Source organism: Mustelus asterias, chromosome 10 (assembly GCF_964213995.1).
Source record: "Mustelus asterias chromosome 10, sMusAst1.hap1.1, whole genome shotgun sequence".
In the NCBI taxonomy this organism is placed as follows: domain Eukaryota; kingdom Metazoa; phylum Chordata; class Chondrichthyes; order Carcharhiniformes; family Triakidae; genus Mustelus; species Mustelus asterias.
Genome location: NC_135810.1, coordinates 126,128,481 through 126,152,184, shown reverse-complemented (window position 1 = coordinate 126,152,184; position 23,704 = coordinate 126,128,481). Strand labels below are relative to the sequence as shown.

Sequence of the window (23,704 nt, the reverse complement as noted above, 5' to 3'; positions counted from 1 at the left end):
TAAGATGGTTTGGTGGGCCCATCCTTGAAAGCCTGGATGAAGGCTCGATCCCCACGGTCTAGGTTTCCTTGCCCTGAGCATTCCTGGGATACTTGGAACAACCGTTCCCCATATTCAGAGGCCCCTTCCCCCTTTTGCTGCTTGGTCGTTGTGATTTTACTCCAATTGGTAGGGGCATTTCCTAAAGCTCTCTGGGCTTCTGTTTTAAACAGGGCGAAGGGTGCCTGTTGGGCATCTATTTCTGTTGTTAGGGCTACTGCGTGTGTCCAACGTCCCCCACTGTAGTCTTGTGCCGGGGGAATGGCGGGCCCTCCGGCTACCTGCCTCCATTTATCCGCTGGACATGCGGCCCTGACCAATTGGTGTATATCCCTTCAGTGCAGTTGGCGACCTACCCAAACCGTATCTAATTCAGCCCAAAATTTTGTATTTGCGCTTCTAGGTTGTAGTTTACCCAGGGAGGCTATTATCTGTTGTCTTTCGCCCTGGATGAATGGTTTGTAATTTGCTGTTGGCTGTGCGTCCGTTCCCCCTCAGGTTACTGGCGCCAAGTTGTGTTCTCGCACTTCCCCTTCCTCTGGAGGGGCGGTTGGTCCCTGTTGTGTGGACTCATAAGGGGACAGAGGAACAGTTTCCCCTCCCCATTGATTCTCCTCGAATACTTGATTCCTTTTCTCCAATTCCCTTACTCTGGATTCTAATTTTTTAATCTTATCCTTATCTTTGTTCCACTTTTTAGTGGAAGCGGCTACTTGTTCAATTAGTCCAGCTAATTGATGTACTAATAATACTTCTGCCTTCTTTGTTTTGTCTCTCTTTTCCCCATCTACCCATTTTCTCTGTTGTTCTAAGGTCTGAGAAACATCCCAGCCATCCCTTTGCATCTTCTTAATCAGCGCGTGTCTGTCATATATTTATCAATAAGGGAACCCTTAGGTCCCCACTTAGTTTCTTTACCTGCCATCTTGCAGACTTCTATGCCCCCAGCCATGATTACCTCCTCGGCAACGTGTTTCCTCCACCAGAGTCCGGCTCTAGGTCAGGGTGATCAGTTCCTTACCGCACTGCTTTACAACGTAACAGACAAGTACACAAACCTTTATGCAAACGGATGGCAAACTCTGCGTTTGTTCGCCATTACAGAGTTTGATGCTAAATGACCTTTATCACTTGTGCTTCACGATCCTAAGTGCCTTGGTGCCTCTACGCCCACTTCAGGGTCCTGACCTTCACGTGGGGGATTTCCCCTCTTAACAACCATTTGAGACAGGCATTTCCTTGTCCTTAGTCGATCAGCGCAAGCAATCAATTCCTGTTTCTATCCGATAGTCTCATAAATTCCCCTAATTTTCACCCGTTTTTAACTGCATTGTTGGCTCAGTCTGACACCCACAGTTCAATAATCTCTACTCCAGTTCGCCGATCGAGGCCAACCAATCAACTCATCAGCAGTGAGATCCTTGCCAACTACGCCAAGTTGTTGTGGGAAAATCACCACTTGGAGTCAGATTTAAAGATTCAACATGCAGTTTATCGGACAAAGCTTTGGGAGAAGCGCTGGGCTCGCTGCAGTGCTCGCAGTCACCTTCTCAACTTTAAAATGGCAGCTGAGCTTTTATACATTTTCAAATAGTGGGCAAGTACACACATTAGCAGTTATCATATCGTTATCCGAGTATGCCCCCCCCTATCAACGACTGATCTCGTTAACAAAACCCATTGTTTCGGTCCTGCTTTATCTTCAGTTAAGGTGATTATCTGGGCCTCAAGGTCTGATTTATTTCCTGTAGTAATTAGACAATAACAGGATTTAACTCGTCTTTTCACAGAGTCCATTTTGTGCCAGGTACCATCTTGTATCTTTCAATTTCGGGTTTACTCCAACATTGGCTATGAGGAGAGGTTGAATAAACTAGGATTGTTTTCACTGGAAAGACGGAGGCTGAGGGGAGACCTGGTCTACAAAATTATGAGAGGCACAGACAGGGTGGATAGTCAGAGGCTTTTCCCCAGGGTAGAAGTGTCAATTACACGGGGGCACAGATTCAAGGTGAGAGGGGGAAAGTTTAAGGGAGATGTGCGGGGGAAGTTTTTCACGTAGTGAGTGGTGGGTGCCTGGAACGCGTTACCAGAGGAGGTGGTGCCGTGTTGGTCCTCCCAGGCAGGAGTTGGCACTGTGTTGGTGTTTATCCTCCCAGACAGGAGGTGGCACTGTGACACAGGGTCTTTTTTGTTCTTTCTTAAATCTTCCTGCCAAAGTAAACCACCTCACATTTTCCCATGTTATAGTTCCTGTGCCATTTTTTGTCTGCTCACTTAACCTGTGACTTTTTCTATCCTGATGTGGAGATGCCGGCGTTGGACTGAGGTGGGCACAGTAAGAAGTCTCACAATACCAGGTTAAAGTCCAACAGGTGTATTTGGTAGCACAAGCTTTCAGAGCGCTGCTCCTTCATCAGGACTCACCTACTTTTCTACTCAACTGATGAAGGAGCAGTGCTCCGAAAGCTTGTGCTACCAAATAAACCTGTTGGACTTTAACCTGGTGTTCGGAGACTTCTTACTGTTTTTCAATCTTCTTCATAACTTGAAAAAAACAGCAACCGCACACCCAGGAGGACCAACCCAGTACCCTCCACACCCACCCCCGTCCGCCTGGGAAGACCAACACAGCGCCACCTCCTGACTGGAAGGACCAACAGTGCCATCTCCTGCCTGGGAGGACAAACACCAACACAGTGCCATCAAAAGAGAAAACGTTGAAAAGTCTCAGCAGGTCTGGCAGCACCTGCAAGCAAACAGCTGACATTTCGAGTCCAGACGACCCTGTGTCACAGTGCCACCTCCTGTCTGGGAGGACAAACACCAACACAGTGCCAACTCCTGCCTGGGAGGACCAACCCGGCACCACCTCCTGCCTGGGAGGACCAACCCGGCACCACCTCCTGCCTGGGAGGACCAAGATGTGGAGATGCTGGCATTGGGCTAGGGTAAACGCAGTAAGAAGTTTAACAACACTAGGTTAAAGTCCAACAGGTTTATTTGGTAGCAAAAGCCACAAGCTTTTGGAGCCTTAAGCTCCTTCTTCAGGTGAGTGGGAATTCTGTTCATGAACAGGGCATATAAAGACACAGACTCAATTTACAGAATAATGGTTGGAATGCGAATACTTACAGCTAATCAAGTCTTTAAGGTACAGACAATGTGAGTGGAGAGAGCATCAAGACAGGCTAAAAAGATGTGTATTGTCTCCAGACAGGACAGCCAGTGAAACTCTGCAGGTTCAGGCAAGCTGTGGGGATTACAGATAGTGTGACATGAACCCAATATCCCGGTTGAGGCCGTCCTCATGTGAGCCCTCCGTATACACAGGATCTGCTCGGATGAGGAAGATCGCAATAGACACCTCCAGACGCTGAAAGATGCCCTCATAAGAACAGGATATGGCGCTCGACTCATCGATCGACAGTTCCGACGCGCCACAGCGAAAAACCGCACCGACCTCCTCAGAAGACAAACACGGGACATGGTGGACAGAGTACCCTTCGTCGTCCAGTATTTCCCCGGAGCGGAGAAGCTACGGCATCTCCTCTGGAGCCTTCAACGTGTCATTGATGAAGACGAACATCTCGCCAAGGCCATCCCCACACCCCCATTTCTTGTCTTCAAACAACCGCACAACCTCAAACAGTCCATTGTCCGCAGCAAACTACCCAACCTTCAGGAGAACCGTGACCACGACACCACACAACCCTGCCACAGCAACCTCTGCAAGACATGCCGGATCATCGACACAGATGCCATCATCTCACGTGAGAACACCATTAACCAGGTACACAGTACATACTCTTGCAACTCGGCCAACATTGTCTACCTGATACGCTGCAAGAAAGGATGTCCCGAGGCATGGTACAGTGGGGAGACCATGCAGACGCTGCGACAACGGATGAATGAACACCGCTCGACAATCACCAGGCAAGACTGTTCTCTTCCTGTTGGGGAGCACTTCAGCGGTCACGGACATTCGGCCTCTGATATTCGGGTAAGCGTTCTCCAAGGCGGCCTTCACCACACACGACAGCGCAGAGTCGCTGAGCAGAAACTGATAGCCAAGTTCCACACACATGAGGACGGCCTCAACCGGGATATTGGGTTCATGTCACACTATCTGTAACCCCCACGACTTGCCTGGACCTGCAGAGTCTCACTGGCTGTCCTATCTGGAGACAATACACATCTCTTTAACCTGTCTTAATGCTCTCTCCACTCACATTGTCTGTACCTTTAAGACTTGATTAGCTGTAAGTATTCACATTCCAACCATTATTCTGTAAATTGAGTTTGTGTCTTTATATGCCCTGTTTGTGAACAGAATTCCCACTCACCTGAAGAAGGGGCTTAAGGCTCCGAAGGCTTGTGGCTTTTGCTATCAAATAAACCTGTTGGACTTTAACCTGGTGTTGTTAAACTTCTTACTGGGAGGACCAACACAGCACCACCTTCTGCATGGGAGGACTGACATGACACCACCTCCTGCCAGGGAGGACCAACACAGCAACACCTCCTGCCTGGGATGACATGTTGAAGGCTCTGGAGGAGATGCCGTAGCTTCTCTGCTCCGGGGAAGTACTGGACGATGAAGGGTACTCTGTCCGCCGTGTCCCGTGTTTGTCTTCTGAGGAGGTCGGTGAGGTTTGTCGCTGTGGTGCGTTGGAACTTCGGGTAAGCGTTCTCCAAGGCGGCCTTCATGACAACGCAGAATCGCTGAGCAGAGACTGATAGCCAAGTTCTGCACACATGAGGACGGCCTCAACCGGGATCTTGGGTTCATGTCACACTATCTGTAACCCCCACGATTTGTCTGGGCTTGCAAAATCTCACTAATTGTCCTGGCTGGAGACAATACACATCTCTTTAACCTGTGCTTAACCCTCTCTCCACTCACAGTGTCTGTACCTTTAAGACTTGATTACGTGTAAAGACTCGCATTCCAACCATTATTTTGTAAATTGAGTTCCCACTCACCTGATGAAGGAGCAGGGCTCTGAAAGCTTGTGGCTTGTGCCACTAAATAAACCTGTTGGACTTTAACCTGGTGTTGTGAGACTTCTTACTGTGTTTACCCCAGTCCAACGCCGGCATCTCCACATCTTGGGAGGACCAACACAGCACCACCTCCTGCCTGGGAGGACCAACACATTGCCACCTCCTGCCTGGGAGGACCAACACAGTACCACCTCCTGCCTGGGAGGACCAAGATGTGGAGATGCCGGTGTTGGACTGGGGTAAACAATACCTGCTTTGCTCCTCCAATCAGCTTGGCTCATGTAGATCAGGCCCAGGACAGGGTAATTTGGTCGCTTGCCCTGTCTCGTCAGCCTGGATCGGAAATGTCTCAACTTGTTGAGGCTCTGAATTGGATTTGATTTGATTGAATTGGAAAAGTACAAAAAAAAACAATACCCCAGGAGGACCAATACAGCTCCACCTCCTGCCTCGGAGGACCAGCACAGCACCACTTCCTGCCTGGGAGGACCAACACAGCACCACCTCCTGCCTGGGAGGACCAACACAGCACCACCTCCTGCCTGGGAGGACCAACACAGCACCGTCTCCTGCCTGGGAGGACCAACACAGCACCACCGTAAGTAAGTTTGCAGACGACACTAAGAATGGTGGCATAGTGGACAGTGCAGAATGTTATCTCCAATTGCAACGGGATCTTGATCAATTGGGCCAGTGGGCTGACGAATGGCAGATGGAGTTTAATTTAGACAAATGCGAGGTGATGCATTTTGGTAGATTGAACCAGGGCAGGACTAACTCAGTTAATGGTAGGGCGTTGGGGAGAGTTACAGAACAAAGAGATCTAGGGATACATGTTCATAGTTCCTCGAAAGTGGAGTCACAGGTGGACAGAGTGGTGAAGAAGGCATTCAGCATGCTTGGTTTCATCGGTCAGAACATTGAATATAGGAGTTGGGACGTCTTGTTGAAGTTGTTCAAGACATTGGTAAGGCCACACTTGGAATACTATGTGCACTTCTGGTCAGCCGATTATAGAAAGGATGTTATTAAACTAGGAAGAGTGCAGAAAAGATTTACTAGGATGCTACCGGGACTTGATGGATTGAGTTATAAGGAAAGGCTGGATAGACTGGGACTTTTATCTCTGGAGCGTAGGAGGCTGAGGGGTGATCTTATAGAGGTCTTTAAAATAATGAGGGGCATAGATCAGCTAGATAGTCAATATCTTTTCCCAAAGGTAGGGGAGTCTAAAACTAGAGGGCATAGATTTAAGGTGAGAGGGAGAGATACAAAAGTGTCCAGAGGGGCAATTTTTTCACACAGAGGGTGGTGAGTGTCTGGAACAAGCTGCCAGAGGTAGTAGTAGAGGTGGGTACAATTTTGTCTTTTAAAAAGCATTTAGATAGTTACATGGGTACGATGGGTATAGAGGGATATGGGCCAAATGCGGGCAATTTGGATTAGCTTCCCAAAAAGGGCGGCATGGACAAGTTGGGCCGAAGGGCCTGTTTCCATGCTGTAAACCTCTATGACCTCCTGCCTGGGAGGACCAACACGGCACCACCTCCTGTGGGAGGACAAACACCAACACAATGCCACCTCCTGCCTGGGAGGACCAAGATAAAGTCCAACAGGTTTATTTGGCAGCACAAGCTTTCAGAGTCTCAGGCTCCTTCTTCAGGTGAGTGAGGAGTTCTGTTCACAAACAGGGCATATACAGACACAAGCTCAATTTACAAGATAATGGTTGGAATGCGAGTCTTTACAGATAATCAAGTCTTAAAGGTACAGATGATGTGAGTGGAGAGAGCGTTAAGCACAGGTTAAAGAGATGTGTATTGTCTCCAGACAGGACAGTTAGTGAGATTTTGCAAGCCCAGGCAAGTTGTGGGGGTTACAGATAGTGTGACATGAACCCAAGATCCCGGTTGAGGGCGTCCTCATGTGTGCGGAACTTGGCTATCAGTTTCTGCTCAGTGACTCTGCGTTGTCGTGTGTCGTGAAGGCCGCCTTGGAGAACGCTTACCCAAAGATCAGAGGCTGAATGCCCGTGGCCGCTGAAGTGTTCCCCGACTGGAAGGGAACACTCCTGCCGGGTGATTGTCGAGCGGTGTTCATTCATCCGTTGTTGTAGCGTCTGCATGGTCTCCCCAATGTACCATGCCTCAGGACATCCTTTCTTGCAGCGTATCAGGTAGACAACGTTGGCCGAGTTGCAAGAGTATGTACCGTGTACCTGGTGGATGGTGTTCTCACACAAGATGATGGCATCCGTGTCGATAATCCGGCACGTCTTGCAGAGGTTGCTGTGGCAGGGTTGTGTGGTGTCGTGGTCACTGTTCTCCTGAAGTTTGCTGTGGACAATTGTCTGTTTGAGGTTGTGCGGTTGTTTGAAGGCAAGAAGTGGGGGTGTGGGGATGGCCTTGGCGAGATGTTCGTCTTCATCAATGACATGTTGAAGGCTCCAGAGAAGATGTCGTAGCTTTTCCGCTCCGGGGAAGTACTGGACGACGAAGGGTACTCTGTCCGCCGTGTCTTCTGAGGAGGTCGGTGCGGTTTTTCACTGTGGCGCGTCGGAACTGTCGATCGATGTGTCAAGCACCATATCCTGTTCTTATGAGGGCATCTTTCAGCGTCTGTGTCTGTTGTGATCCTCTTCATCTGAGCAGATCCTGTGTATACGGAGGGCTTGTCCGTAGGGGATGGCTTCTTTACTGTGTTTAGCGTGGAAGCTGGAGAAGTGGAGCATCGTGAGGTTATCCATGGGCATGCGGTACAGTGAAGTGCTGAGGTGACCATCCTTGATGGAGATGTGTGTGACCAAGAATGCAACCAATTCTGGAGAGCAGTCCATGGTGAGTCTGATGGTGGGATGGAACTTGTTGATGTCATCATATAGTTGTTTCAATGATTGTTCACTATGAGTTCCAAAGGAAGAAAATGTCATCGATGTATCTAGTGTATAGCATCGGTTGAAGGTCCTGTGCGGTGAAGAGGTCTTGTTTGAACCTGTGCACAAAGATGTTGACATATTGAGGTGCGAATTTGGTCCCCATGGCTGTTCCGTGTGTCTGGATGAAGAACTGGTTGTTGAAGGTGAAGACATTGTGGTCCAGAATGAAGCGGATGGGTTGTAGAATTGCATCTAGAGACTGGCAGTTGTCGGTGTTGAGTACTGAGGCAGTTGCAGCAATGCCATCGTCGTGGGGGATGCTGGTGTAGAGTGCCGAGACATCCATTGTGACGAGGAGTGCTCCTGGTTCAACTGCTCCATGTGTGTTGAGTTTCTGTAGGAAGTCCGTAGTGTCGCGACAAAAGCTGGGGGTCCTTTGTACAATGGGTTTAAGGGTGCCTTTGATGTAGCCGGAGAGGTTCATACACAGGGTCCCATTGCCTGATACGATGGGACGGCCGGGTGTGTTTGCCTTGTGTATCTTCGGGAGGCGGTAGAGATCTCCAACGCGGGGAGTACGTGTGATGAGAGCACGGAAGGTGCTCTGATGGTCCAGATCAAAGGTCTTGATCAGTCTGTTGAGTTGACGGGTGTGTTCTTTGGCTGGATCTGCGGGTAACTGTCTGAGGTGTTCCTCGTTGTTCAGTTGTCGGTACACAATCGTTCTGCTCAGTTAGACGGTGGCCCCCCCTTTGTCTGCTGGTTTGATGACAATGTTGTGGTTGGTCTTGAGAGCGTGGATGGCGTTCCGTTGTGCTTGGGTGACGTTCGAGGCTGTCTTGTGAGTGCAGCTAATGAATCTGGCTTTGATGCACCTCCTGACGGCTTGGACATACATGTCAAGTCGAGGGCAGCGGCCTTCCGGAGGAGTCCAATTCGACTCTTTCCTCTTCAGTTGCTGCACCACAGATCTCTCTGTCGGCTGTTCCGGTTCATTGGCTGTCTCATTATGTTCTCTGTCGGCCTCTTGGGGTTTGTGGAAGAACTCCCGCAGCCTCATTCGCCTGATGAATTCCTCTGTGTCCACTGCGAGACTGATGGGGTCCATTTTGGTGGTGGGACAGAAACTGAGCCTTGGCTGAGAACTTCGATTTCATCTGGTTGAAGTGTGTAGTCCGACAAGTTGACAATGGACTTCCCTGCAGTGGTACTGTTTTCTACTGTGGTACCGGGGGAGGCTTGATTGCTTCTGCTGATGATGCCGAGTTTCTCATATTGCCTGTCCTTGGTGTGCATGTAGATGGTGTAGTTCCTTTGTCTCGTCTGCTTGGCAGAGTTTTGTAGCTGGTCTGCGTCCTGAGCGCAAGTTGAGAATATGGACTCTATCTTGGTTTCCAGGCTGCGGCGTTTGCTGTAGAGTTGGTGTATGAGGTGGTTGAGGAGGGTGAGAGAGGTGCGACGGCAAAGTCTCTCAGTGTAGTCTGTGTTATAGGTTGACCTGAGTGGGTTCGTGATCTGTAGTCCTTTCGGTATCTTGTCTGCTTTCTTGCATCTTTGTAGCAACTTGATGTCTGTGTCGATATGCGCGATCTTCTTGGAGATCCTCTCCACTTGGAACCGGCAGTTTGCGGTGTTGATGGTAGCCATGATGTGGAGATGCCAGCGTTAGACTGGGGTAAACACAGTAAGAAGTCTCACAACACCAGGTCAAAGTCCAACAGGTTTATTTGGCAGCACTAGCTTTCGGAGTCTCAGGCTCCTTCTTCAGGTGAGTGAAGAGTTGTGTTCACAAACAGGGCATATACAGACACAAGCTCAATTTACAAGATAATGGTTGGAATGCGAGTCTTTACAGATAATCAAGTCTTAAAGGTACAGACAATGTGAGTGGAGAGAGGACCAAGCACAGGTTAAAGAGGTGTATATTGTCTCCAGCCAGGACAGTTAGTGAGATTTTGCAAGCCCAGGCAAGTCGTGGGGGCTACAGATAGTGTGACATGAACCCAAGATCCCGGTTGAAGCTGTCCTCATGTGTGCATAACTTGGCTACCTGTTTGCTGGGCTTGCAAAATCTCACTAATTGTCCTGGCTGGAGACAATACACACCTCTTTAACCCTCTCTCCACTCACATTGTCTGTACCTTTAAGACTTGATTACCTGTAAAGACTCGCATTCCAACCATTATCTTATAAATTGAGTTTGTGTCTGTATATGCCCTGTTTGTGAACACAACTCTTCACTCACCTGAAGAAGGAGGCTGAGACTCCAAAAGCTTGTGCTACCAAATAAACCTGTTGGACTTTAACCTGGTGTTGTGAGACTTCTTACTGTGCCCACCCAAGTCCAACGCCGGCATCTCCGCATCATGGGAGGACCAACACAGCACCGTCTCCTACATGGGAGGACCAGCACAGCGCCACCTCCTGCCTGGGAGAACAAACACCAATACAGCACCATCTCCTGCCTGGGAGGACAAACACCAACACAGCACCACCTCCTGCCTGGGAGGACCAAGTCTCCCAGGTTAAAGTCCAACAGGTTTATTTGGTAGCACAAGCTTTCGGAATGTCACTCCTTCAGGTGAGTGAGGAGTTGTGTTCACAAACAGGGCATATATAGACACAAACTCAATTTACAAGATAATGGTTGGAATGCAAGTCATTATAGGCAATCAAGTCTTAAAGGTACAGATAATGTGAGTGGAGAGAGGGTTAAGCACAGGTTAAAGAGATGTGAATTGTCTCCAGCCAGGACAGCCAGTGAGATTTTGCAAGCCCAGGCAAGTTGTGGGGGTTACAGATAGTGTGACATGAACCCAAGATCCCGGTTGAGGCCGTCCTCATGTGTGTGGAACTTGGCTATCAGTTTCTGCTCAGCAATTCTGCGTTGTTGTGTGTCGTGAAGGCCACCTTGGGGAATGCTTACCCGAAGATCAGAGGCTGAATGTCCGTAACTGCTGAACTGCTCCCCAACAAGAAGAGAACACTCCTGCCTGGTGATTGTCAAGCAGTGTTCATTCATCCGTTCACTCTCTCCGGCTACGTTGAGGGCATCCTGAAACCCATTGTACAAAGACCCCCAGCTTTCGTCGCAACACTATGGACTTATTACAGAAACTCAGCACACATGGAGCAGTTGAACTAGGAGCACTCCTCATCACAATGGATGTCTCGGCACTCTACACCGGCATCCCCCACGATGACGGCCTCAGTACTCAATGCCGACAACTGCCAGTTTCCAGATGCAATTTTACAACTCATCCGCTTCATCCTGGACCACAATGTCTTCACCTTCAACAACCAGTTCTTCATCCAGACACACGGAACAGCCATGGGGACCAAATTCGCACCCCAATCTGCCAACATCTTCATGCACAGGTTCAAACAAGACCTCTTCACCGCACAAGACCTTCAACCGATGCTATACACTAGATACATCAATGGCATTTTCTTCCTTTGGACTCATAGTGAACAATCACTGAAACAACTATATGATGACATCAACTAGTTCCATCCCAACATCAGACTCACCATGGACTACTCTCCGGAATCGGTTGCATTCTTGGACACACGCATCTCCATTAAGGACGGTCACCTCAGCACTTCACTGTACCGCAAGCCCATGGATAACCTCACGATGCTCCACTTCTCCAGCTTCCACCCTAAACACATTAAAGAAGCCATCCCCTACGGACAAGCCCTCCGTATACACAGGATCTGCTCAGATGAGGAAGATCGCAACAGACAACTCCAGACGCTGAAAGATGCCCTCATAAGAACAGGATATGGCGCTCGACTCATCGATCAACAGTTCCGACGTGCCACGATGAAAAACCGCACCGACCTCCTCAGAAGACAAACACGGGACATGGTGGACAGAGTATCCTTGGTCGTCCAGTACTTCCCTGGAGCGGAGAAGCTACGACATCTTCTCCGGAGCCTTCAACATGTCATTGATAAAGACGAACATCACGCCAAGGCCATCCCCACACCCCCACTTCTTGCCTTCAAACAACCGCACAACCTCAAACAGACCATTGTCCGCAGCAAACTACCCAGCCTTCAGGAGAACAGTGACCACGACACCACACAACCCTGCCACAGCCACCTCTGCAAGACGTGCCAGATCATCGACATGGATGCCATCATCTCACGTGAGAACACCATCCACCAGGTACACGGTACATACACTTGCAACTCGGCCAACGTTGACTACCTGATACGCTGCAGGAAAGGATGTCCCGAGGCATGGTACATTGGGGAGACCATGCAGATGCTACGACAACGGGTGAATGAACACCGCTCGACAATCACCAGGCAAGAGTGTTCTCTTCCTGTTGGGGAGCACTTCAGCGGTCATGGGCATTTGGCCTCTGATCTTCGGGTAAGCGTTCTCCAAGGCGGCCTTCACAACACACGACAACGCAGAGTCTCTGAGCAGAGACTGATAGCCACGTTCCGCACACATGAGGACGGCCTCAACCGGGATCTTGGGTTCATGTCACACTATCTGTAACCCCCACAACTTGCCTGGGCTTGCAAAATCTCACTGACTGTCCTGCCTGGAGACAATACACATCTCTTTAACCTGTGCTTAACACTCTCTCCACTCACATTGTCTGTATCTTTAAACTTGATTACCTGTAAAGACTCGCATTCCAACCATTATTTTGTAAATTGAGTTTGTGTCTTTATATGTCCTGTTGGTGAATAGAACTCCCACTCACCTGAGGAAGGGGCAGCGCTCCGAAAGCTAGTGGCTTTTGCTACCAAATAACCTAGTGTTGTGAGACTTCTTACTGGGAGGACCAACACAGCGCCACCTCCTGCCTGGGAGGACCACACAGCGCCACCTCCTGGCTTGGAGGACCAACACCAAAACAGCACCTAAAGAGCCAAAACTGAAAATGCTGGAAAATCTGAGCAGGTCTGACAGCATCTATGGAGAGAGAATAGTGGCAAAGGTTTGAGTCTAGATGACCCTTCGTCAGAGCTGAGAGCAAAGAAAATCTGATAAGATTGATGCTCTGAGGGTGGAGGTGCTGTAATTGGACAAAGGAAGTGTAAATGGTGACGAAGGCTGAGAAAGGTGCTGTGAGTGTCCATGAAGTGATTGGAATGTGTGGATGGCAGAATGGAGGTTTAGGTTGCTAAGGGACTGCCTGAGGAATGTGACAGTTGCCCTTAAGGGGGGGGTGGGGGGCAATAAACTCAGAATAAACTCCAAACTCTCTTAGTTTCACCTCTCTTCTTAGTTGATTGGCAGCCATCAAAGCTTCACAACCATGAGAACTGTTTCTATTTTTGTTCAGAGTCTGTTCTATGATCTTTATTTCATTGTCTAATCTATTAAAGCAATGGCCTCTATTTGCACCTGTATCTATCTCCACTGGAACTATTACTGTGAGATTTCCCTCTCTCTTGTGAAAGAGTCACGATCAGACTCACTATTAGAATTCATGCAGCACATTCATACTCTCCAGTGTTCCACCCCATTCTGTCAGCCCATGGACCTCACTTCTTGGCCATCATTCTGAACACAGCTCCAACCTGTGCATCATGATTCCTCACATTACCACTATTCAGCCCTGCATCCACCAGATCTTGTTCCTCAGAATCGTGGATAGATTGGGGTTTTTCTTGAGAGAGAGACAGTTAGACAGATTTTCGATCGACAAGAAAGTTGTGGGGCATGGGGGGAGGAGACAGAAAAGTGGAGTTGAGGTTTACAATCAGATCAGCCAAGATCATATTGAACGACGGAGCAGGTTTGAAGGGCAGAAGGGGCTACTCCTGCTCCTACTTGTTATGTTCTTAGAAGAGAATGTTGAAAACAGATTTGGGGCGGCACGATGGCACAGTGGGTTAGCACTACTGCCTCACAGCGCCAGGGACCTGGGTTCGATTCCCGGCTTGGGTCACTGTCTGTGTGGAGTTTGTACGTTCTCCCCATGTCTGCGTGGGTTTCCTCCGGGTGCTCTGGTTTCCTCCCACAGTCTGAAAGACATGTTGGTTAGGTGCATTGGCCATGCTAAATTCCCCCTTAGTGGACCCGAACAGGCGCCAGAGTGTGGCGACTGGGGGATTTTCACAATAACTTCATTGCAGTGTTCATGTCAGCCTTACTATTGACTAATAAACAAACTTTGAAACTTTGATAAAGGTGTTCAAAGTCTTGAGTCTGTACACAGTAGATGCGGAGAAACTGTTCCCATCGTGAATTTACCCATTTTTATTCAAACAATCAATTTTGAATAATTGTCCCTATTCATGATTTAAGGCCAAAAGGATGAAGAGTGGCAGGAAAAGATGCGTACACAGCGAGTGGTTAGGATCTGGAATGAATTGCCCGAGTGGTGGTGGCAGGTTTGATTGTGGCTTTCAAAAGAGAACAGGAGAATTCTCAGAAGAGAAAACATTGCAGGGATCCAGGGAGAGGGAGGGAGACCAGGTGACCGATTCTAGCAGAGAGCTGGTATGGATAACATGGGGCAAATGTCCTCCTCTGGTTGTGTTTTTCTGGTTTGCGATCAGTGACTAGTGGTGTGCCTCAGGGATCAGTGCTGGGACCGCAATTGTTTACGATTTACATGGATGATTTGGAGTTGGGGACCAAGTGCACTGTGTCAAAATTCACAGATGACACTAGGATGGGTGGCAGAGCAAAGTGTGCAGAGGACGCTGAAAGTCTGCAAAGGGATATAGATAGTCTAAGTGAGTGGGCGAGGGTCTGGCAGATGGAGTACAATGTTGGTAAATGTGAGGTCATCCATTTTGGTGGGAATAACAGCAAAATGGACTATTATTTAAATAGTAAAAAACTGCAGCATGCTGCTGTGCAGAGGGACCTGGATGTCCTTGTGCACGAATCACAAAAGGTTGGTTTGCAGGTGCAGCAGGTAATTAAGAAGGCAAATGGAATTTTGTCCTTTATTGCGAGAGGGATGGAATTTAAAAACAGCGAGGTTATGTTGCAGCTGTATAAGGTGCTGGTGAGGCCACACCTGGAGCACTGTGAACAGTTTTGGTCTCCTTACTTGAGAAAGGATATACTGGCACTGGAGGGGGTGCAGAGGAGATTCACAAGGTTGATTCCGGAGTTGAGAGGGTTGGCTTATGAGGAGAGACTGAGTAGACTGGGGCTATACTCATTGGAATTCAGAAGAATGAGGGGAGATCTTGGAGAAACATATAAGATTATGAAGGGAATAGATAAGATAGAAGCAGGGAAGTTGTTTCCACTGGCGGGTGAAACTAGAACTAGGGAGCATGGCCTCAAAATAAGGGGAAGCAGATTTAGGACTGAGTTGAGGAGGAACTTCTTCACACAAAGGGTTGTGAATCTGTGGAATTCCCTGCCCAGTGAAGCAGTTGAAGCTACCTCATTGAATGTTTTTAAGGCAAGGATACATTTTTGAACAGTAAAGGAATTAATGGTTACGGTGAGTGGGCGGGTAAGTGGACCTGAGACCACGAAAAGACCAGCCATGATCTTATTGAATGGTGGTGCAGGCTCGAGGGGCCAGATGGCCGACTCCTGCTCCTGGTTCTTATGTTCTGCGCTATAACCATTCCATGATTCACACCTGACCGATACAGATTGCTGTTTGAAACCATGTTATTCGTCCCTCAGGAATGTGCATCAGGACCGGAAAATCTTTGCTGACAGATGTGCCCAGTGCATGACTTCCATTTAAGCATAGCTGTGCCTGCAGGTAGGGGTTAGTGTGAAATTACTACCTGATTTCATTGTAGGTGTGAGGATTCTCTGGGAGGCATTGTAGGTGTGAGGATTCTCTGGGAGGCAAGAGAAGTGATTGCAGAGCCTCTGGCTCTGATCTTCAGGTCGTCGTTGGCCTCTGGTATAGTACCAGAAGATTGGAGGTTAGCGAATGTTGTCCCATTGTTTAAGAAGGGGAACAGAGACTTCCCCGGGAATTATAGACCGGTGAGTCTCACTTCTGTTGTCGGCAAGATGTTGGAAAAAATTATAAGGGATAGGATTTATAGTTATTTGGAGAGTAATGAATTGATAGGTGATAGTCAGCATGGTTTTGTGGCAGGTAGGTCGTGCCTTACTAACCTTATTGAGTTTTTTGAGAAAGTGACCAAGGAGGTGGATGGGGGCAAGGCAGTGGACGTGGTATATATGGATTTTAGTAAGGCGTTTGATAAGGTTCACCATGGTAGGCTTCTGCAGAAAATGCAGATGTATGGGATTGGGGGTGATCTAGGAAATTGGATCAGGAATTGGCTAGCGGATAGGAAACAGAGGGTGGTGGTTGATAGTAAATATTCATCATGGAGTGCGGTTACAAGTGGTGTACCTCAGGGATCTGTTTTGGGGCCACTGCTGTTTGTAATATTTATTAATGATCTGGATGAGGGTATAGTTGGGTGGATTAGCAAATTTGCTGATGACACCAAAGTCGGTGGTGTGGTAGACAGTGAGGAAGGGTGTCGTAGTTTGCAGGAAGACTTAGACAGGTTGCAAAGTTGGGCCGAGAGGTGGCGGATGGAGTTTAATGCGGAGAAGTGTGAGGTAATTCACTTTGGTAGGAATAACAGATGTGTTGAGTATAGGGCTAACGGGAGGACTTTGAATAGTGTGGAGGAGCAGAGGGATCTAGGTGTATGTGTGCATAGATCCCTGAAAGTTGGGAATCAAGTAGATAAGGTTGTTAAGAAGGCATATGGTGTCTTGGCGTTTATTGGTAGGGGGATTGAATTTAGGAGTCGTAGCGTTATGTTGCAACTGTACACAACTCTGGTGCGGCCGCACTTGGAGTACTGTGTGCAGTTCTGGTCCCCACATTACAGGAAGGATGTGGAGGCTTTGGAGAGGGTGCAGAGGAGGTTTACCAGGATGTTGCCTGGTATGGAGGGGAGATCCTATGAGGAGAGGCTGAGGGATTTGGGATTGTTTTCGCTGGAAAGGCGGCGGCTAAGAGGGGATCTTATTGAAACATATAAGATGATTAGAGGTTTAGATAGGGTGGATAGTGATAGCCTTTTTCCTCTGATGGAGAAATCCAGCACGAGGGGGCATGGCTTTAAATTGAGGGGGGGTAGTTATAGAACCGATGTCAGGGGTAGGTTCTTTACCCAGAGGGTGGTGAGGGATTGGAATGCCCTGCCAGCATCAGTAGTAAATGCGCCTAGTTTGGGGGCGTTTAAGAGATCCGTAGATAGGTTCATGGACGAAAAGAAATTGGTTTAGGTTGGAGGGTCACAGTTTTTTTTTTTAACTGGTCGGTGCAACATCGTGGGCCGAAGGGCCTGTTCTGCGCTGTAATGTTCTATGTTCTATGTTCTATGTTCTATTACTCATTGCAGATTAGTCTCACCTCTGAGTCAGAGGTTTGAAAGTTCATGCAGCATGCAGGGTTTCCAGTAAATAATGCAGGTTGATGTCTCACAGCAATAGAGTGGGAGCGGTACCATCAGAGGGTCAGTACTGAGGGAGTGCCGCACTGTCAGAGGGTCAGTACTGAGGGAGTGCTGCACTGTCAGAGAGTCAGTGCTGAGGGAGTGTCGCACTGTCAGAGAGTCAGTGCTGAGGGAGTGCCGCACTGTCAGAGAGTCAGTGCTGAGGGAGTGTCGCACTGTCAGAGAGTCAGTGCTGAGGGAATGCCGCACTGTCAGAGGGTCAGTATTGAGGGAGTGCCGCACTGTCAGAGGGTCAGTGCTGAGGGAGTGTCGCACTGTCAGAGAGTCAGTGCTGAGGGAGTGCCGCACTGTCAGAGGGTCAGTACTGAGGGAGCGCTGCACTGTCAGAGAGTCAGTGCTGAGGGAGTGCCGCACTGTCAGAGGGTCAGTACTGAGGGAGCGCTGCACTGTCAGAGAGTCAGTACTGAGGGAGTGCCACACTGTCAGAGGGTCAGTACTGAGGGAGTGCCGCACTGTCAGAGGGTCAGTACTGAGGGAGTGCCGCACTGTCAGAGGGTCCGTACTGAGGGAGTGCCGCACTGTCAGAGGGTCAGTGCTGAGGGAGTGTCGCACTGTCAGAGAGTCAGTGCTGAGGGAGTGCCGCACTGTCAGAGGGTCAGTACTGAGGGAGCGCTGCACTGTCAGAGAGTCAGTGCTGAGGGAGTGCCGCACTGTCAGAGGGTCAGGACTGAGGGAGCGCTGCACTGTCAGAGAGTCAGTACTGAGGGAGTGCCGCACTGTCAGAGGGTCAGTGCTGAGGGAGCGCTGCACTGTCAGAGAGTCAGTGCTGAGGGAGTGCCGCACTGTCAGAGGGTCAGTACTGAGGGAGTGCCGCACTGTCAGAGGGTCAGTTCTGAGGGAGTGCCGCACTGTCAGAGGGTCAGTACTGAGGGAGTGCCGCACTGGCAGAGGGTCAGTACTGAGGGAGTGCTGCACTGTCAGAGAGTCAGTGCTGAGGGAGTGTCGCACTGTCAGAGAGTCAGTGCTGAGGGAGTGCCGCACTGTCAGAGAGTCAGTGCTGAGGGAGTGTCGCACTGTCAGAGGGTCAGTACTGAGGGAGTGCCGCACTGTCAGAGGGTCAGTATTGAGGGAGTGCCGCACTGTCAGAGGGTCAGTGCTGAGGGAGTGTCGCACTGTCAGAGAGTCAGTGCTGAGGGAGTGCTGCACTGTCAGAGGGTCAGTACTGAGGGAGCGCTGCACTGTCAGAGAGTCAGTGCTGAGGGAGTGTCGCACTGTCAGAGAGTCAGTGCTGAGGGAGTGCCGCACTGTCAGAGGGTCAGTACTGAGGGAGCGCTGCACTGTCAGAGAGTCAGTGCTGAGGGAGTGCCGCACTGTCAGAGGGTCAGTACTGAGGGAGCGCTGCACTGTCAGAGAGTCAGTACTGAGGGAGTGCCACACTGTCAGAGGGTCAGTACTGAGGGAGTGCCGCACTGTCAGAGGGTCAGTACTGAGGGAGTGCCGCACTGTCAGAGGGTCCGTACTGAGGGAGTGCCGCACTGTCAGAGGGTCAGTGCTGAGGGAGTGTCGCACTGTCAGAGAGTCAGTGCTGAGGGAGTGCCGCACTGTCAGAGGGTCAGTACTGAGGGAGCGCTGCACTGTCAGAGAGTCAGTGCTGAGGGAGTGCCGCACTGTCAGAGGGTCAGTACTGAGGGAGCGCTGCACTGTCAGAGAGTCAGTACTGAGGGAGTGCCGCACTGTCAGAGGGTCAGTACTGAGGGAGTGCCGCACTGTCAGAGGGTCAGTACTGAGGGAGTGCCGCACTGTCAGAGGGTCCGTACTGAGGGAGTGCCGCACTGTCAGAGGGTCAGTACTGAGGGAGTGCCGCACTGTCAGAGGGTCAGTACTGAGGGAGTAATGCACTGTCAGAGGGTCAGTGCTGAGGGAGCGCTGCACTGTCAGAGAGTCAGTGCTGAGGGAGTGCCGCACTGTCAGAGGGTCAGTACTGAGGGAGTGCCGCACTGTCAGAGGGTCAGTTCTGAGGGAGTGCCGCACTGTCAGAGGGTCAGTACTGAGGGAGTGCCGCACTGGCAGAGGGTCAGTACTGAGGGAGTGCTGCACTGTCAGAGAGTCAGTGCTGAGGGAGTGTCGCACTGTCAGAGAGTCAGTGCTGAGGGAATGCCGCACTGTCAGAGGGTCAGTATTGAGGGAGTGCCGCACTGTCAGAGGGTCAGTGCTGAGGGAGTGTCGCACTGTCAGAGAGTCAGTGCTGAGGGAGTGCCGCACTGTCAGAGGGTCAGTACTGAGGGAGCGCTGCACTGTCAGAGAGTCAGTGCTGAGGGAGTGCCGCACTGTCAGAGGGTCAGTGCTGAGGGAGTGTCGCACTGTCAGAGAGTCAGTGCTGAGGGAGTGCCGCACTGTCAGAGGGTCAGTACTGAGGGAGCGCTGCACTGTCAGAGAGTCAGTGCTGAGGGAGCGCTGCACTGTCAGAGAGTCAGTGCTGAGGGAGTGCCGCACTGTCAGAGGGTCAGTACTGAGGGAGTGCCGCACTGTCAGAGGGTCAGTTCTGAGGGAGTGCCGCACTGTCAGAGGGTCAGTACTGAGGGAGTGCCGCACTGTCAGAGGGTCAGTACTGAGGGAGTGCCGCACTGTCAGAGGGTCAGTACTGAGGGAGTGTCGCACTGTCAGAGAGTCAGTGCTGAGGGAGTGCCGCATTGTCAGAGGGTCAGTACTGAGGGAGTGCCGCACTGTCAGAGGGTCAGTGCTGAGGGAGTGCCGCACTGTCAGAGGGTCAGTACTGAGGGAGTGCCGCACTGTCAGAGGGTCAGTACTGAGGGAGTGCCGCACTGTCAGAGGGTCAGTGCTGAGGGAGTGTCGCACTGTCAGAGAGTCAGTGCTGAGGGAGTGCCGCATTGTCAGAGGGTCAGTACTGAGGGAGTGCCGCACTGTCAGAGGGTCAGTGCTGAGGGAGTGCCGCACTGTCAGAGGGTCAGTACTGAGGGAGTGCCGCACTGTCAGAGGGTCAGTACTGAGGGAATGCCGCACTGTCAGAGGGTCAGTACTGAGGGAGTGCCGCACTGTCAGAGGGTCAGTACTGAGGGAGTGCCGCACTGTCAGAGGGTCAGTACTGAGGGAGTGCTGCACTGTCAGAGGGTCAGTGCTGAGGGAGTGCCGCACTGTCAGAGGGTCAGTACTGAGGGAATGCCGCACTGTCAGAGGGTCAGTGCTGAGGGAGTGGCGCACTGTCAGAGGGTCAGTACTGAGGGAGTGCTGCACTGTCAGAGGGTCAGTGCTGAGGGAGCGCCGCACTGTCAGAGGGTCAGTGCTGAGGGAGTGCCGCACTGTCAGAGGGTCAGTACTGAGGGAGTGCTGCACTGTCAGAGGGTCAGTACTGAGGGAGTGCTGCACTGTCAGAGGGTCAGTACTGAGGGAGTGCTGCACTGTCAGAGGGTCAGTACTGAGGGCGTGCTGCACTGTCAGAGGGTCAGCACTGAGGGAGTGCCGCACTGTCAGAGGGTCAGTGCTGAGGGAGTGCCGCACTGTCTGAGGGTCAGTGCTGAGGGAGTGCCGCACTGTCAGAGGGTCAGTACTGAGGGAGTGCTGCACTGTCAGAGGGTCAGCACTGAGGGAGTGCCGCACTGTCAGAGGGTCAGTGCTGAGGGAGTGCCGCACTGTCAAAGGGTCAGTACTGAGGGAGTGCCGCACTGTCAGAGGGTCAGCACTGAGGGAGTGCCGCACTGTCAGTGGGTCAGTGCTGAGGGAGTGCCGCACTGTCAGAGGGTCAGTACTGAGGGAGTGCTGCACTGTCAGAGGGTCAGTACTGAGGGAGTGCCGCACTGTCAGTGGGTCAGTGCTGAGGGAGTGCCGCACTGTCAGAGGGTCAGTACTGAGGGAGTGCTGCACTGTCAGAGGGTCAGTACTGAGGGAGTGCCGCACTGTCAGAGGGTCAGTACTGAGGGAGTGCCGCACTGTCAGAGGGTCAGTACTGAGGGAGTGCTGCACTCTCAGAGGGTCAGTACTGAGGGAGTGCTGCACTGTCAGAGGGTCAGTGCTGAGGGAGTGCCGCACTGTCTGAGGGTCAGTGCTGAGGGAGTGCCGCACTGTCAGAGGGTCAATACTGAGGGAGTGCTGCACTGTCAGAGGGTCAGTACTGAGGGAGTGCCGCACTGTCTGAGGGTCAGTACTGAGGGAGTGCCGCACTGTCAGAGGGTCAGTACTGAGGGAGTGCTGCACTGTCTGAGGGTCAGTACTGAGGGAGTGCCGCACTGTCTGAGGGTCAGTACTGAGGGAGTGCCGCACTGTCAGAGGGTCAGTGCTGAGGGAGTGCCGCACTGTCAGAGGGTCAGTGCTGAGGGAGTGCCGCACTGTCAGAGGGTCAGTACCGAGGGAGTGCCGCACTGTCAGAGGGTCAGTGCTGAGGGAGTGCCGCACTGTCAGAGGGTCAGTACTGAGGGAGTGCCGCACTGTCAGAGGGTCAGTACTGAGGGAGTGCCGCACTGTCAGAGGGTCAGTACTGAGGGAGTGCCGCACTGTCAGAGGGTCAGTACTGAGGGAGTGCCGCACTGTCAGAGGGTCAGTACTGAGGGAGTGCCGCACTGTCAGAGGATCAGTATTGAGGGAGTGCCGCACTGTCAGAGGGTCAGTGCTGAGGGAGTGCCACACTGTCAGAGGGTCAGTGCTGAGGGAGTGCTGCACTGTCAGAGGGTCAGTGCTGAGGGAGTGCTGCACTGTCAGAGGGTCAGTACTGAGGGAGTGCTGCACTGTCAGAGGGTCAGTGCTGAGGGAGTGCTGCACTGTCAGAGGGTCAGCACTGAGGGAGTGCCGCACTGTCAGTGGGTCAGTGCTGAGGGAGTGCCGCACTGTCAGAGGGTCAGTACTGAGGGAGTGCTGCACTGTCAGAGGGTCAGTACTGAGGGAGTGCCGCACTGTCAGTGGGTCAGTGCTGAGGGAGTGCCGCACTGTCAGTGGGTCAGTGCTGAGGGAGTGCCGCACTGTCAGAGGGTCAGTACTGAGGGAGTGCCGCACTGTCAGAGGGTCAGTACTGAGGGAGTGCCGCACTGTCTGAGGGTCAGTACTGAGGGAGTGCCGCACTGTCAGAGGGTCAGTACTGAGGGAGTGCTGCACTGTCTGAGGGTCAGTACTGAGGGAGTGCCGCACTGTCTGAGGGTCAGTACTGAGGGAGTGCCGCACTGTCAGAGGGTCAGTGCTGAGGGAGTGCCGCACTGTCAGAGGGTCAGTGCTGAGGGAGTGCCGCACTGTCAGAGGGTCAGTACCGAGGGAGTGCCGCACTGTCAGAGGGTCAGTGCTGAGGGAGTGCCGCACTGTCAGAGGGTCAGTACTGAGGGAGTGCCGCACTGTCAGAGGGTCAGTACTGAGGGAGTGCCGCACTGTCAGAGAGTCAGTGCTGAGGGAGCGCCGCACTGTCAGAGGGTCAGTGCTGAGGGAGTGCTGCACTGTCAGAGGGTCAGTGCTGAGGGAGTGCCGCACTGTCAGAGGGTCAGTACTGAGGGAGTGCTGCACTGTCAGAGGGTCAGTACTGAGGGAGTGCCGCACTGTCAGAGAGTCAGTACTGAGGGAGTGCTGCACTGTCAGATGAGGGTGTCCGGGGCCGGCGTTTGGAATCTCTCTGCCAGACTGTCCGGGCTGGATCCGGATTGGTTCCGGAGTGGATCCCGGGCTGGATCCGGATTGGTTCCGAAGTGGATCCCGTCTGAAATGGCGCCGCGCATGCGCGGCTCTGGCGGGCGGGGCAGCTCTCTGTGCGCAGGCGCGAAGTCTGAAAGTTTCCCGACTTCGGGGCGAATCCGCAGCAGCAGCAGCGGGTAAGGAACCCGGTAACCAGGGGCAACGGGGCGGGGAGCCGGTAACCAGGGGCAACGGGGCGGGGGGAGCCGGTCACCAGGGGCAACGGGGCGGGGGGAGAGCCGGTAACCAGGGCAACTGGAGCCGGTAACCAGGGACAAGAAGATGGTGTCGGGGGCTGTGGGGGAGCGGGGCAGTAACTGGGGGGCAGTGGGGGAGCGGGGCAGTAACTGGGGGGCAGTGGGGCAGTAACTGGGGGGCAGTGGGGCAGTAACTGGCGGGCAGTAGGGGAGCGGGGCAGTAACTGGGGGGCAGTGGGGGAGCGGGGCAGTAACTGGGGGGCAGTGGGGCAGTAACTGGGGGGCAGTGGGGCAGTAACTGGGGGGCAGTAACTGGCGGGCAGTAACTGGGGGGCAGTGGGGGAGCGGGGCAGTAACTGGGGGGCAGTGGGGCAGCGGGGCAGTAACTGGGGGGCAGTGGGGGAGCGGGGCAGTAACTCGGGGACAGTGGGGGAGCGGGGCAGTAACTCGGGGACAGTGGGGGAGCGGGGCAGTAACTCGGGGGCAGTGGGGGAGCGGGGCAGTAACTCGGGGACAGTGGGGGAGCGGGGCAGTC

General features: G+C 52.0%; 1 protein-coding gene across 2 annotated transcripts in view; it reads left to right on the top strand.

Moving 5' to 3' along the window:
* The first annotated feature begins 12,880 nt into the window (after positions 1-12,880).
* The window catches only part of ilk (integrin-linked kinase), a 128,384-nt gene continuing 117,560 nt past the window's right edge, over positions 12,881-23,704 (top strand). Inside the window, exon 1 of one of the 2 annotated variants that reach the window (XM_078222690.1) lies at positions 12,881-13,010. The gene's annotated coding sequence lies outside the window, so the exon portion shown is untranslated. Of the gene's footprint in view, positions 13,011-23,033; positions 23,110-23,704 lie in introns of those variants that run through there. The other variant, XM_078222689.1, reaches the window with a different exon arrangement.